Source organism: Melanerpes formicivorus, unplaced genomic scaffold (genome assembly GCF_026170545.1).
Source record: "Melanerpes formicivorus ecotype bairdi unplaced genomic scaffold, bMelFor1.0.p_v2 SCAF_55, whole genome shotgun sequence".
Lineage (NCBI taxonomy): Eukaryota > Metazoa > Chordata > Aves > Piciformes > Picidae > Melanerpes > Melanerpes formicivorus.
In genome coordinates this window covers 3,684,726-3,701,354 of record NW_027142407.1, presented here as the reverse complement: position 1 = coordinate 3,701,354, position 16,629 = coordinate 3,684,726, and the positions used below count along the sequence as shown (strand labels likewise).

At 42.3% G+C, this 16,629-nt stretch overlaps 1 protein-coding gene across 7 annotated transcripts in view; it reads left to right on the top strand.

Annotated features, from left to right (window-relative positions):
* Positions 1-16,629, top strand: part of RNF152 (ring finger protein 152) — a 109,416-nt gene that overhangs the window by 78,056 nt on the left and 14,731 nt on the right. The window contains exon 1 of one of the 7 annotated variants that reach the window (XM_068160996.1): positions 14,658-14,771. The exons of the other annotated variants lie outside the window; for them this stretch is intronic. The gene's annotated coding sequence lies outside the window, so the exon portion shown is untranslated. Of the gene's footprint in view, positions 1-14,657; positions 14,772-16,629 lie in introns of those variants that run through there. 7 annotated transcript variants of the gene reach the window in all.

Below are 16,629 nucleotides of genomic sequence, written 5' to 3'. Positions count from 1 at the left end.
CCTCTCCTGTACTGTTGAATGTTTAACATCAAGAGGCAAAATCCAAGCCTGGAAGTGTGAGGTCATGTGCCTGTGGGAGAGCTGTCTATCAAAACCAGGTTTTTGTACTGCCACACCATGAGGCATTATGATTAACCAGGACATCCAGTGGCATGTTTTTAGGCTGACAGAGGACTACCCAAATGATTGCAAAGTCTGCTAGGCCAACACATTTAATGAGTGAGAAGAATTTGAAGCAATGCTGTGTTGTGTGCCTGTGGTATCCATGAATGGCTGTTGGGTGCCTCAAGAGCAGTTTTGATATTGTGTGCCTTGTTGGCTGTGCACTGGCAGAGGTTACAAGGTGGCATTTGTCAGCCCCAACATAATGTTCAGCTTGGTATTATTCTTCCAGTACAACACTGGTATGTTTTTCTGGTTGGATTGTGACCCAGACAAAGTAACCCCTGTCATCACTGAACCACTGGGTGGGTTCAATTTCTGTGATATATTTAACATGTCCCAAGAGCAGTGGTGGCCAGCATTTAGTCCACAGCAATTCTTTCCTTTTGAGCTGTTGGCACAGCCTAAGCTGAACTTAAGCCTCCTGAATACCAGCTTAGCTAACTTGTTGTTCTTTGGGACTATTCAGTCTTCTCAGTCCAGGCAAACATCACTTCATTCTTCTCCAAAGGCCATTGTTCCTTGCTGCCTTTTTTTTCCTCCATTTTTTCCCCTCCAAGGACTAACAGCTCTCAGTGGCACCTCCAGTAATGTTTCATTGCCATGCAAAAGGAGGAAAGCAGTTTGTCAGCAGCCTACTTCAGGCAGAGAAATTTATGTCTGTGAGAAGCATATGTACAGAACAGCAATTACTCAGATCATCAATATTTATACAGCAGATAATAGTCATCATGGACAAGATGAATATCATCACAAAAGCAATAGCTGCTTGGGAGGGGGAGTGCAAAATAGAATTGCTAGATTTCTTGAAATGGGATAATTATTTAACTTTTAAGTGATTGGTGAAAGTAGCTTAGAGTATGAAATAAATACTCAGTGGGAGTTCATCTGCTTCTAGAAAGTAAAGGAAGTTCTCCTGTCTACCCTTGTGTCACCCAGGGAAAGCTGCCTGGGATGCTGTCCTTTACATGTGGCTTTTGCTGAAGGCAATGCTGTGCCAGTCACTGAATGAGGAATCAAAAAATAACAAAACAAATACAACTGAGCAGCTTGTTTAGAAAATGAATTTTTGTTACATCCATTGTGGACAGATGTTGTGGTTGAGATGGAGGCACAATTGTACTTGCTTTGATTTGAAAAGCTGTGCCTCAGTGTCTGGTGGAAGGTGGCCATCCATAGGGCAAGGTTTTTTTCTCCTCAGAGTTTTCCAGCATCCTGCCTGCTGGCTGTTGCAACACTGGTCACCTTGGCAGTGCCTAGACAGACAGACAAACGAGTCCCTATGCTGAGTCCCTGTCCTGGCTCCTGCTTGACAGCCAGCCAGAGGGACAGCCTGGGTGGTGCCTTCCTGTTTGTACAGGAGATGCAGCTCCTGATTTCTGCATAGAGAACGCCTCCTTTCACCCACCCTTTTTAACCTTTGTATGGTGTTGTGGCTCTTCAGACAGCTTGCTTTCACTGACAAGAAAATCTGCTGGGTTGCCCTGTTTTAGAGAAGTACTAAGGCAAAAACTACCTGCATGTGAACAGTTTGCTACAGGTAAATTTACTTGCCAACTATTTTCCTCTGCTTGTGAAAAGCCTCTCAATAGCCCCACTTTTTTTTCTTTATAGTGACTGATAAAAGATGTGATTATCTGAGTATGTGAATGTCTGCACCCCCTCAACTTCTTTCATTTGAAGGGGAACAGTAGATAGGACCATGGAGCACTTGGTGTTTGGTGTTTAGCTCAGTTAGGTTGGCTGTCAAATCAGCTCAAAGTTTTTGGAACACCAAGAAACTCAAGAGCATTTTCACCAGAGCAGTTCCACAAAATACCTTAAGTGCTGCAATCTCAACCTTCCAGGCACTGTAGTCTGTGGGATGCAGATATTGAGGCTTCTTGTGTGATGCTGGGAGAAAAGTTGGCCCAAGAGTGGGATTTGCAAAAGCCAGAATCCCAAATAAGGAGATACATGAGCTGGCTACAACAAGGGAGAATTAAAAGGAGGTCTTTTAAGCTGCCAGCCCGCTTTCTGTTCCAGGAAAATGTGATTAACTACTCACTTTTATTCTTTTCTGGAGTCAGATACCTTCTGGTGAGATGTGAGCAGCAGGCGAGCCAGCAGTTGCTCTCTCTTAGATCTGATACTCAGCCTGAAGGAAGCTGAGACTCAGCTCCCACCTTTGGCAGCGTTTGATCATGGATCTTTTTCTCTTCATAGGTAAACCCATTAGCCTGCCTGTATTCTAGCCCTTCTCCAAATGAATTTTTAATATGAAAGAATTAAACATTCATTGGAGCAGGGACAGAAACTCAGGTCTCTGCCTTCCCCTCATACTCACTTTTCCTTTCTGACCTGAATATTGAATTATGCATTTCAAAGTGGAAAGTGGAATGGGGTCAACGGGAGGCATTGGAGCTCTGCTGAGCTACTGCAATTACTGGTATGCAAGGCTTTCATCTGGGAGAAGGGAAAAGAATATTATCATTTTGGCAGATCCACACCCAGTGAATGAAAGTTTCCTTCGGTCATGGCGTATCTAGGTTCTTGGGCAGGTTCACTGAGTCTGCCACTGGCATGTAGCTTGGGGAAAATCCTGACCCTATTGTGTGCAGATTAACGTGATCAGAGGTCTTGTTTGAAGTCAAATTTAGGCTACCTTAGATCTTCCTGATGCAGGTAAAGGCTGAGATGCCCAATAATGGCAGGGGTAATACTTCAGATGTTTGTCCCCAGTGTGTTACTCTTACCAGAGATGCTTTGTAAACTATAGATCACAGACCCAGGAGTGCAATTATGGGTTTAAACTTTTTCTTAAGGAGTACCCCCCCTAGTTTTTCAGCTGATGGTGTAGAATTTAAGTTTGCAATCAACAGATGATTTCTTAGTTACCTTCCCCAGATCTCTTAGAGGAAACTACTGTTGAGACTCTGCTGGGGGGCTATCTGCAAAAGTGTTAGTTTATACTTTTTTGTTCTGCTTAAGGTTGTTGTGCCTTGAGGGAAGTGAGTGTTAGTCACCTCTGGGAGAGATTGCTGCAATTCATAACCAGCCCCTTAAGTAGGTGAGCCAGCCCTGTCATGGGCACATGGTCAGCGCATTCGTTGCACCTTCAGTTTGTTGCAGCTCAGAACAGATGTTTGGGGTTTTTTTCAGAGCAAGGAGAACAAGGGACCATTGAAGAGAGCAGATAATCAGCACTACTGATATTGATACAGATTATTGAATTGTGTTAAATAATTATTTGTTTTGTTTGTTTTTAATTGTGTTAAGATGTTTTGGACCTAATTCTCTGGGGTTTGGGTTGGGTTTTTTGTGAGTTGTTTGTTTGTTTGTTTGTTTCATGAATTGCATTAATTTGCACAGAAATCTGGATATCGTGAAAGGAATTATTTCCCTTCATATGTAATGAGGTGCTGTGTTTTAGCTGTCTTGTCCCTTTACTAAGCCCAGACCCATTTGGATTCTAATTTGAGGATGAGATGGTAGCTGCATGTGGAAATGGGGTGCATACAGCATCCAAAATCCACAAACCCCCTCTAATTTCATTTCACTTCAGTGTCAAGCACTGAAACCACTGTGAAGATTGTATGTAGATGAAGGTTTTCCTGTCATAGTGGTGACAGAAACTTAGCTAAAGCTTTGAGGGTGTAAAGATCCAGAAGAATTGTGTGGTGAAGAATGAAGCCAGGGGTACATTGCTATGAAGCCTCAGGAATGTTCCTGTAAGGGAAAAATACCTCTTCTTTAGCTTCTGAACAATGAAAAGAGTGAAGCTGTTTGCCTCTTCACTTGGAAGGCCTGAAGAGTGGTCCTGCATTGCCTTCTAAAAGTGTTTTCTTCATCCTAATTTTGTCAGAGTTCATTGATGTATTTTATCAAGGGGAGGGGAAAAAAAAAATCTCCTTTCACTGAAAAGTGGGACTGAAGGATTAGGTTTAAGAATGCTGGCACCTTCTTCCATAGGAACTGTAATTGGCATACTTTGCTTTCCCATTCTTCCCTTGGGGCTTGGTTTTATGTCTAGCTTCCATCTTCTCTTTTCATGTTGAGGTACTATTGTAGTTAATGGGAGATGGAATCTAGCTGGGAAACCTTATCTGTATTGGCGGTCGGAAGCATGACTCATTCCGTATGCAAGTACCGTGAGTTGCTATAAGCAACATTTCAGTTCTGAAAATGAATTGCCAAATTTCCAGTGTTTAGTAGAAAGGCAACACATCCTTTACTCCAGGTGCAAGATGTTAATTTGAACCTCAAATTGCCATGAAAACTCACTTGTCTCTTATTTTAAATCGGCATCCTGGCTTAATTTGCAAGTGCAAAATTACCTTTCTTAGGGGCTTGTCCCCAGGTAACTCTAGGATGCTAGAATTTGTTGTAACTTCAAACTACAGCAAACAGGAGATGGTGATTTGATTCTCCTGAGCCTTCTCTTGCTAGTCTGGCATAAATATTTCTGAATAGTGGAATGGAGTGTGGGGCTAGACTGGGAATGAGAATTACGAACTCTTCAGACTCGTGATTTTGCCTTCTGAAGTAGACTCTCTTCTTAAAACAGAAACACTGGAGTTGATTGAACAGTTAGTCAGTCTGTGGAGTAGGAAATGTGTCAGTGTTTGAAGTTGAAGCATATCTAGAAGACAGGAGGTGGTTAATAATATCAAACTGGCAAGGATTCAGGGAAGTTGTATTCCTCCCAGATTTGCTTTTAATAAGTAGTGAGCTCTTTCTACAAGGACGTTGTTGCTACTGCTATGCAGCTGTATAATTAGCAAACCCTGACTCCTGAAAGTCTTCAAGCGTATAGAAACTTATTCTTTTTATTCTCTCAGTTTCATGGTGTCTTCTTTCAGTTTACGGCCTCTTGCAAGTTGCCACCTTCCTGGTTTGTGTGACTTCCACAGAAGAAAACACAAATAGTAGCAGTTGAAAGGGAATTTTAAAATAGATCAGGAAACATAGGGCATGTCAGGATGATTTTGAGGTGGTCTTAAAAATCCAGCAGTTGCCTTTTTTGAAAGCTTTTGCTGTGAATATTTTGAGATTTAGCCTCTTTTCTTTGTCTAAAGGTCATGTATCATAGGCTCATACAACTGTCAGGGTTGGAAGGGATATCAAGGATCATCTTGTTCCAACCCCCCTGCCATGAGCAGGGACACTTCACACTAGGTCAGGTTGCTCAGAGCCCACTTACAGTGCACTGAGCTAGAGTGTATGGTCCTGCTCTGGCGGGGAGGTTGAACTCAATGATCTCTTTTGGTCCCTTTCAAACCCTGACATCCTGTGATCCAGCCATGGGCAGAGACAACTCTTACTAGATCAGGTTGCTCAGAGCCTCATCCAGCCTGGCCTTAAAAACTTCCAGGATTGGGGCTTCTACCATCTCCCTGGGCAACCTCTTCCAGCGTCTCATCAAAACACATTTGGTTTGCGTGTTGCTTATATCCACAGAGATGACCTTATTCTTCTCCACTTTGTGTCTGTTTATATTTGGGTTCAATTCAGGGACAGAGGGGTGGGCAGGGAATGCCAGTGGTCCATTGACATATACAGGAAAGGAAAGGAAAGGAAATTACTTTCTGACAGATCTTTCCTGCTATTTCCACATGACCAGATTGATCCCATTGTACAGGTTGGCCTTTAAGGAGCATTTAAGCAGTAAACACTCAATGCTCTTTGCAAGAGGGATGATTGTTTTCCATATTTGTGTAGCTTTTAGGTAATACATAAAGACTTCTGATAAAAATGTAGGCTTTTTACCCACCCAGTTGTATGAACTTCATTTAGTGTTCTAAATTCTAATTTTTTCCAGAGGTCAGTGATGTGGGAATTGCATTTTGTCAAGTGAACCAATTTATTACCTCTCTGAATGTTGATTGCCATGCTAGATGCCTAGAGTTAGGCACAACAACTGCCTTACACAGTTTTTCTTTAGAATTTCATTTTCTAAGATGAGAGCAGCACAATCTTCCTAGGTTTAAGGGGACTTCCTTCTATCTCCTTCAAGCTGCATTGTTTTAATTGGCCTCATTTTGAAGACAGTATTAGGTCTATTTCCAGCAAGAGCAAATGAAGCAATTGCTCTTGCAGTTGGATAAGAGTTGCAAAGACTACATGAGCCACAAGTGTTCGAAGTGGATTCATTTCTTCTAGATGAAGACAGAAGATTTCCTGACAGTCAGTTGGAAGAAGTGCCTGTTTGACTGACTTTGCTGCAGGAGAAGCATGAGTGCTGGTGAACACTGTAGCTGTTAATATATAATGCATGACTAAAACAAAACAGGAGAGAGATTAGTTTCCTAATCATGAGGGTGCCGTTTTTGTTGTCCATACTGTCTTAAAGCAGTAAAAACCACTGTATATGAACCAGATTCCAGCTTGCTGCTTGTGTGGAGGAGTGTAGGAGAGTGGTGGAGGCCGTAAGATGCTGCCATCTCTTCATGCACAATGTGGGAAGGCAACTCTGCCCGGCCTGTGAGAGCTCCTTTTAGTCAGGGAGCAAGTGATGAGCTCAGTGCTTTGGGTAGACGTCTTGATACCTGACTGCCTTTTAGAATTGACTATACAAGGTGAATCTTCCCTTCCTGATGCATGCCATTCAGCACCAGGATAATCTTACAGTGCTAAAAGCTAGGACTGGCAGCATTTGCCCATGCTGTTTGTGAGTGGAGCAGTGGAGATGGTGTGGTGGGTTGGAAATTCCCCCCCCCAACATTAAATTTGCCAGACCAGCTCAATTGGAATGGAAGCAAATGAAAGCTGTGTTTACAAGCAAAACTACAACCTACAATGAAATGTAATGAGCATGTACAAAAGGTACAATATTTACAGGTATTTACAATTTATAAACAGCACAGGACCCCCCCGCCAAACGCCAGGGGAGCAGCTAATAGCTTCTCCCTCCCTGCCCCCCCTTACTCTCTTGTACACAAAGGGGACAAGAAAAAGGAGCAGAGAGATATTTTGTTAGACTTAGCCAAGCTAAGGTCAAGCAGAAACAAATTAATCTCTGCCAGAGCAAAGAAGTGAAAAAGAGAGACTATTTACCAGACTACTTCTTATGGTAGATAAGTCTCCAATGGGATTGCTTAGAACTATCATTATTTTCCTTTTTACACCCAATAATGATTTATTTACATTTTATTACTTTCTGTTCAAGATCTGTGAAAAATGTGGGCATAGCCTGAAACTACCACAGATGGTCATGCTAAACCAAACCGCCTGAAGGGTGTTACAGCAAGCTAGTAGAACAGATAAACAGGTCTGGCTTTCTTGGTGCTTTATATTCTGGAGTGCCACCTGCTGGCACTTGTTCTCTTCACTCTTTTCTAGAAGCAACTGCTCTGGAAGATGAGAGCTCAGACCAAAGAGTATGGATGTTAGAACAATAGCACTAATTATTTGTACTGATCATTACATTATTTTTTAATTGTCATGGCACTTAAGGACCCTGTTTATTGGCAAAGACATCACTCTGGCAATTGCTCTGCAAACTCAGTGTGAAAGAAACCAGCTAGAGCCATCACTGCTGAACAAATACAGAGAGGAATGGTTTAAAGAATAGAAAATTATTTTTCCAACCTGTGGTTCTTATTTGGCAAAATATGAAGTACTTTTAATTTACATCTTTATTTAGTTAAATGCTTATTTCTGTGGTTGGCGAAAAAATCAAAAGCAGTGATCATTGAAGTCCAAAATACATGCCAGTGAAGTCACTTGAGGAAAAGTTAGGAAAACACTGACCCAAGTAAAAAGTAAAGAAAGTAAACTATCTGTCTGTGGGATAAATCCTCAATGGGCATAAGCCATTGTGGCGCCTCTGGCGTCGGTTTGGGTGCGTGCATTGATGTTTCCAGTATTCAGTGCACCACTGTAAGGTGCACAGATATCATACAAAAATGGAGGGAAGAGCTCAGCACAGTAGAGTCTGGTTAAATCTTGCATGGATGTTTAAAGCTGTGTGCATGCATGCAGTGTCTTAGGTTATCTCTTCCAACGCCACACTTTCTGGAGTGGAAAAACAGACTTTTGGCCTTTTCTCCTTTCTTGCACCAGTCATAATGCACCTCTCTGGTTCCTTCACCTGCATTCTGTGAAGTCACTTTTACAGTTTCATTGTCTTTTGCACAATGCACAATTAAAGCAGCTCAGAGAAAAGATTTGCTTTGCTTTGATGACAAAGTCTAAATAAGAGATGACATAACTTTGGAAAAGCAGCTTTCCTGAGATTGCCTCTGTTTAGGCTCAAGGTGAGGAGAAAGCTCTTCACAGAGAGGGTTGTTAGCCATTGGAATGGACTGCCCAGGGAGGCGGTGGAGTCACCATCCCTGGAGGTGTTCAAGAGGGGACTGGACGTGGCACTTGGTGCCATGGTTTAGTAGTCATGAGGTCTTGGGTGACAGGTTGGACTTGATGATCTTTGAGGTCTCTTCCAACCTTATTGATGCTACGATTCTAAGTACTATCCTCTGTGATTCTACAGGGAACAGAATCATTAAAGTCATAGAACAATTTATGATGTAAAAGACCTTGAAGATCATTGATTCCAACCATAAACCTAACACTGCCAAGACCACCACCAAAGAACCATGTCCTGAAGCACTATGTCTCCATGTCTTTAAATACCTCCAGGGATGGTGATTCAAGCGCTTTCCAGGGCAGTCTGTTCCAATGCTTGACAACCACTGGGTGAAAAAATGTTTCCTAACATCCAATCTAAGCCTCCCCATGCACAATTTGAAGCCATTTCCTCCATCACCCCACAACAAGAGGTGAAGCTTATTTGATGTAAGTCTTCAAAGGAATTGATTTTGAGACGTACTCTTGAGACCACTGGGACGAATATGACTTTTAAGAAAAATCCCTGAACCACCTGCCCTTTCAAAGTTAAATCCTTTAGATCCTTGGCAAGACACCTGTAAAAAAAGCAATCCTGTCAACCACATAACCCTCTTCAGGCTTTGATCACATCATAAGACGTGACTAGTCTGTTGAAAATGCCCCACATGGTGATTTTATTCAGCCAACAACCAAAAACAGCTGAATAACACTCTTTGAAAACATGCTGTATGAGTCCACTGCTACTAGTCAGAGTTTATTTATCTCATTTGCTCTTGCTAGACTGGGAAAGCAAAAGAAATTGTGGTGTTTTGACAGACCTAAGCATTTGATGTTAGCAGTAGAGCAGTGTAAGTAAGAGATACTTCTGGCTCACTCAGTGGCTGACCACATCAGAAGGAAAATTCTTACAGAGTTAGTACAAAAAGCTTTGTTTGCCCTTTGTATTACCTTATTATAAATTTGTTCTGAAATAGGATAGTCAAGTTAAAATGGAGGTTGAAATGGGCCTGTGTTTTATGGGAATGGCCATTTTTGCCTAAGGAGAAAGTATTGGCTTAGTTTGATCTGAAACTGTCAATGAATTTCAGTATTCAGTATTCCTAAGGTTGGAAGAGACCTCAAAGATCATGGAGTCCAACCTGTCACCACAGACCTCACGAGTAGAGTAGGGAGGACACTACTGCCCACTGCAGGCTTGAACTCACAACCTTCCCATTAAGGGTCTTAATACACTACCAACTGAGCCATCGCCTGTTCACCTCAAAGCTGTATTTCTTTAGTTAGCTCTAACTCACATGCAGAAATCATGACACTTGCTTGAAAGACAGATTGAAGTTTAGGGGTTCTACCTAACTGGGATTTGGGGCTGCTGAAGTTCATGTTTTCAGGCTTTTCTTTGGAAAAATGGGGCTAGCAGCTTTTGTTTTGCCAAGTACTGAATTGATTGTAATCCCATGAGCCTTGGACTGGGGCTGTATACTATCAGGAGAGGAATGAAGTCTTAAGACATTACAAGCACTGCAAAACTAGGTCCAAAATTAAGAGGTAAAGCATTTTACTTCATTTTGGTTGATTTCACAGAATAGTAGAGATTGGTAAAGCAAGATTGCCTAGAGCAGCTTGCACAGGATTGCATCTGGGCAAGTTTTGACTGCTTCCAGAGAAAGAGAATCCACATCATCTCTGGACAGTCTGTTTCAGTTCTCTGTCACCCTCAAAGTCATTTTTTTTAATGTTCAGATGGAACTTCCTCTGTGCCTATTGCCCTTGTCCTGTAGCTGGGCATCATTGTGAAGAGGCTGACTCCATGCTCTTGACACACGCTGTTTAGATACTGATAAGCATTGATAACATCCTCTCCCGGTCTTTTCTGTTTTGTTCTAATGTAGCATAAAGCAGTCCTTTCCAAACACTTGTAGTCCTTCATACAGCAATTCTGTATACTGTAAGTCCTGCCAAATGGAGGCTGTTTTCACACCAGGATGTTTCAAAAGCAGCCAGACTTTTGACTGGCAGAAATATGATGGGTGATGTCTGGTCCCAAATTTGAATCTCACTGTAAAGCATGAAATACAACCCGACAAAACTTGACAGATCTGATAAGCTCTCAGCTACAGAAGGTGAGTGGCTCATGGAATTGAATGCTGCTTCCATGAAGGAAAGCAATAGTAGATTTCACAAAGTATGAGCAAGAATAGTTTATCTTCCTGTGTCTGAGCATTTGAGCAGCCAGTTGCTGATCCCCATCACAGCCTGGCTGCTGGAGCAGGGAATCTATCAGGTCTGCAGATACCAGGTCAGTCTTGCAAAGCTGTAATTTATCTCAGCTCACCAGAGAGGGTTGTGATGGTGCTAACCTGAGTTGCTAACCTGGTCATCACCTTTAAGAACATGGTGTTGCGTAGCTGCAAGACTGCTTTTGTCTGCAAATGGTCTTGCAAGTGCCACTGATCTAGGTTTCATCCCAGAAGCCTATTCATGTGAATCCTCTCGTTTCTCTCATGACTACATCCATGGGCATGAAGGAGAGAGCCAAAAGCCTTCCTCAGTGTCAGTTTATTGTTGCATCACAAGTCTGCAGTTTTCCCACGTGTTACTGGGACTTGAACTTGTGATATGGAGCTGGCCAGGTGAATTGATGTGCAGCCAGTTGCTTGAGTTGCAGCTCTTTTGGAAAGGTTGTAATGTTTCTTCAGGGTACATATTTTCAGGGTGGTGCAGGGGAAGCAAAAGCATCTGCATTTAGAGATTACCTTGATCTGCCTGTGGCTGCTGACCCCAGATTCTGTATTGGTTGTGTCCATGCATAATGTAAGTATATGTTAAGTGTGCAACTGACCTCCAGAACATGTATCATCTCATTCACTTCTGTGGCTACTGCCAGGTTTCATAAATTGTCTGAACTGGAGCTTGTGAAGTGCAGAAATGGGTAGAAACATGTGGCTTGTTAAAGTAGGGGAGAAATTATTTATCCAGTATAGTCTGTTGAATCTCTTTTGGAGGATTTTACTGGTGTAAAGACAGAGTGATAAATCACAAAATAGGAAATCATCCATATGTATGCAGTTCAGGTTTGGTCTAACTTAGCTTGTGATCCATATTTGCAGTGAAAGTTGGACTGTTCCCAAAATTCAGGAGGCGAGTGTGTTATTAATATTACTAGCTGACAGAGTGTTACAGGGTGAATGATTAGTTTCCAATAAGAAAGGAGCTTTTGGATTGGTTCCAGTTCCTTTTGGTATAGACTGCAAACCAGAATGACCAGTGCCATGACCCAGAGTAGTTGTGGTGCTTATCAGAGGCCAAAAATGCATGAAGATCACAATTTTTTCTGCATTAGGAAATGACAGCAGTTGACCTTGAGGAGGCATATTACTTGGCTGTCTTCCACTCTTGCGAAGATAAGCTCTTGGGACTCTGTTCCAGTTTTGAGCCATGAGCTGCCCAGGGTGAAGGGAGTGAGAAATTTATTTTACCCCATTTTCAGGGAATAAAAATAAAGATGTTCTACACTGATTGGATGCTTAAATAGAAATTCTATCTACAAATACATTCAAAAGGTATTCAGGTAGAAGGACTACATTCACAACCTAGGCATAGCCCTTTGCCTGGACCTACCAAGCCAAAACCTTCCAGAAACATCCACCCCCCTCAGCTTTGGCAGGCCTGAGAGCAGGCCAAATTCCCCCCGCCCCACTCCATGCACCCCCTTCCCCCTCCCCCAGAGCAGGCCTACCACAGGGTCACCAGGCCCAATTGCACAGCTGGAAATCCCCTACCAACCAAAGCCATCTCCCCCACAGGTAATCAGGCACACACATCCTGACCAGAGAGCAGAAGAGAAAGATACCAGTTGTGCACTCCCTTAAATAGAGGAACATCAGGAAAAGGAACAGAAGAACAATTTACAATATGCTGGGACATACTGTTCATCCCCTTGGGACTCTAGCTTTTGTGGAATCTCTTTTTTTGGACTCTCTTTGTGGTTATACCCATTAACTCTTGATTCCCCTTAACCTACCACAGACTCATTCTTCTGATAGGACATTAGATACACCTCTTCTCATGCTCAACACAAGGGGCTTTACTCCCTCCTGCTGCCCACTTTGCAGATCTCAGAAGAAAGGCAAAAAGATACAAAAAGCTCCCCCTGTCCCATCAAATCTCCTTACTCTGCTTCTTTATGGTCTGTGAATGAAGAGAATTTCCATAGTTCCTGTTGTGTGGCTTCTAAGAAAACATTTTCCAGTTTCTTAACCCCATCTTTTTCATTGCAAAAGGATGCATTATTGTGAGTCCTCTAGGTCTGTTGTGCTTATCTTTTTAACTTTCTGAAGAAAGAAATAACGTTTTTCCACACCCAAACCATCACAGCCTTTGAGAGCAGGTTCAGTAGTGACAGAATCATGTCTTCAGGAAGCTGTGCTGGGTGAATGTGAGGAGTGCAGAGAATGGTAAAGCAAGCAGGGTGTACAAGGCATCAGGACAGAGCAGAACTGCAATAGGTTAAGCTCATTTTGGAAGGACTTCTGTTTCCTGAGGTAAGTTGGAAATAGGCTTTTCAGCTTTTGAGTTGTATAGGCAATATGTGAATGTGTATTGATTACTTTCTTCCTCTGTCTGGGCCCTTAGGCAGGTAGATTTTGACCTAGTTTTACCAAAACCCACTCAGTGACCTCAGAGAGCTTAGCAGTCTCTCCTGTAATTATAAACTGGTGTCTTAATACATTAATTCAAGCCAATTTCCCACTCAGTCACCCACTGACTTGTATCAGGAAGAAATACCTGCATTTGAGCTTTATTTTAAATTAACTTTTTTTTTTTTTTTTTTTTTTTGGTTTGGTATGTCCATGTCCTCAGGGGAGGGAGGGATGAATCTTTTAATTAAGTTTCTTTTTAGTTATCAGGCAACTATTATCAATGGCAGATGAAGCAGAAAGCTCTAGTGGGAGAGCAAAAATTCATCATTTAAGTGATCAGGTGCTTCATGCCTCTCTCTGGCTTAGGATTTTGAATGCCTCAGAATTCTGCCACGTTGTCAAGAATGAAGATTTCTTAGAAAGAAGATGTTGCATTGCATTTAAAAGCTGTTATTGGAAGCAAGTTTAATGCCCGTAGCTCCTCCTGTAAAGTGGAATTTTGGCCATAGTGACTTGTGACTTCACTTTAAGTTAGGGAAGCAACTTCTGAACCCCTCACCTAACCACCTGCTCCTTATGTCCTGTTCATAACTAACTACTGGTGCTACTTCCATTCAGGAGGTGAGTGGTAGATTTCTTATCACACCACCCCTCCCACTCTCATTCTTGATGTCAGTTGGAATGGCAAATGGGTCTCTTACTTGGTAGTGGAAAAAAATGGCTTTTAATTCCTCTCACCTGGGGTTTAGGAAGAAGTCAGGCATAATGGAGAGCAGCCAAAAAAACCTGAAGAAGTACTAATGGCCCTGCAAGTGTGTTTGGCATGAGCTGTAGAAATGGACACCATCCCTTGAGAGATTTGAATGCAGATTTTGTTTATTTAAAAATTGTGAGGAACCTTTTCATATCCTGTGCTGGGAAATGTTCAGATTTGGGATGTCTTAAGACCACAGTCAAGTCTCTCGTTCCATTAGTGTATTCCTTATTCAGTAAGAGAAACACTAGGACTTTCAGGGAACAGTACATTCAGGCTCCTTCTAACAGGGCAGAGCTGTGTCTGGGAGTCCCCTTTGCTCTGCCAGGCTGGAGAGACCTTTGGAGATTTAGGCAACCTGAGCTCTGGGGTAGCTTGACAAGTCACTGTCGAAAGCCTGCAGACCTATCAGTTGAGCTGGTGGGAACCAAGTCAGTCTCCAACCACTTGGGCTCTGACACGACCTGCATGGAGGACTGCCAAAGGGCTAAGAGGGCAGCAAAGCTATCTGCTTTCTCTATCTGCCTGGCTGAAATTGGTACATTTATCTGGAGTATTTTGATGTTAAAAAATGTTTCTCAGTGGTAAAGCATCTTACATGAAGCTGATGAGCTGTGCTGTGCTGTACTGCAGTGCTTGGAGTCAGCAGTAAGAAACTGTGCCTGTCGTTTGCTGATCAGCCACGTTGCAGGCGATTAGTGGTGTTTGCTGTTGGAACAAAGTGCAGCTTAGCATGGTCATATTTGACCAGAATAAGGTCTTTGGAGCCAGAGAATGTGGACATGTCAAAGTTTGCAGATAAAAGGAGGGAGCAGCACAGCTGGCGACGTGAGATGGAACAGCAAGTACCATGTGAATCCTCTCTCTGTTATCTATAAACACCAAAGGTTGGTGTTTTCATCTCTTCTGTTTTTGCTCTAAAACCATAAACTTCTACCTCCAGTTACATTCCTGTGGGTGACCTTTCTGCTTCAATCTCCTGTTGCTAGGGCTGGCTGGTGACAGTTTCTAAGGTAAATGCTGTGGGACAATACTTTGCAACTAGCCTCCTTTTTTGTGATCCACTACCAATTGCTTAGCTGCCAGAGGGGCAGGACAGCTGCTGTCCTGTTTGATCTGTGCTATTGAGACCATCCACACCAGATTCTCTCCATCAGCATGAATCTCCTGGTGTTGGTTCATAGGATGTTGTAGGCTCAAATACCATGGTTTCATTCAGCTTTATTTCTTTGTGACTTTATGCATCCTGGAGTATATACACCTCATTTTCACCTTGGCAAGAGCTGGACTCAAGCTAGAGGAACAGTACCAGCTTGCACTTGCTAAAGACTTGGCCAGGTTAAAATACTTTTTGTTCAGCAACATTTCTGTGCAGTTGTGAACAACTAAACTGAAAAGAGTGTGGGTGTGGGCTGCTTGGCTGAGAGGAAGGTGCCTGGAAAATGGGTAATTCTCAAGAGAAGAATGAATTCACTTTATCATCTTACTGCTAGCTTTATGCCCCTCAAAATACATGTAGTCTCTCAGTGGTAATCTACATGGTGGATGAACTCTGTCCATGGAGATACTTTAAATTCTGGATCACAACCTCTCATGATTTTCATGATCTGTGGAAAAGCCAATCTGTTCAATGACAGGCCCAAAAACACTTGGGCATACTATGGACATGCTGCCAGCTGGAAGAGATGGGGAGAAACAGGTGGTTTGCTGAGCTTTGTTGATTCTCTGTTTCAAAAAAGAATGTCACTTCTGCCCAGTGGCTCATGAGGTGAAAAGTGGAGCTATGATGACCTTGTCAAGGAGCTTTGAGGCAGTGTGGGTGGTATTCGCATGACCTTGGATCAGCTGCTTCATTTCTCAGCATTTCTCTCCTTAGATGATGATAAAACTTTTCTCTCAATGATGTTGTGATGAATAACTTAATTAACTGTTGTGTTGTTCTTAGTTACTATGGTAATTAGTGCTACAGAACAGACTAAGAATAAATAGGATCATTTAGTGAAGGATATTCAGGGGAAATCAGGTAATACATCCTGGGTGCTTGCAACAGCCCCAGTGTGTATTGTTCAAATATGATTTTGTTGAAGACATACACAGATGCTGAATTTTGTAGCAGAAATCATTCCAAATACTGAGTCTTTTCCTTCCTCCTCTGTTTAAAGTGAATCTAGCACACATTTCCTTTCATATATGTGGGCAGATGATTCTTGCAATTAGTTCCCCTACTGAGAACACTACTCCCTCCTCATCCCCATCTCCCTTCCAGCCTAAGGGCACGTGAACTGAATGGATCTTACTTCATCATAAATCATACATACTCGGTAGTGCTGTGAAAGAATTTGTAATGTGTTTGGGGAGTTTACATAATGAACCTTTCTTGAGAAAGGTGAAGAATCATCAGTACATTGCCTTGTTGAAAGTGTCGTTGACCTTGCCATAGAGCAAGTAGAGCATGCTTAAATACACGCCCAAGACTGGGCAAACTTTTTAAGGCTTTCATCCAGTGATCAGCTAACTACATCAGCATGCCCTGAAGCCAGTCTTTAAAAATGTGATGTACTGCTTAATCATATGTGAATTACATTAAGTTCCGTGGGCATCATTAAAGTGTATTTTTGGGGCTTTCAATTTAACATAATTTTGTACCCTAATAATTTGGGAGGTATGTGTGAAGAGAGTTCTGAGTTAACTCTCCAGTGAAGGCAGCTCCTCTGAAGGGCTGTGTTTTCTGTTGTTTAGTATCAC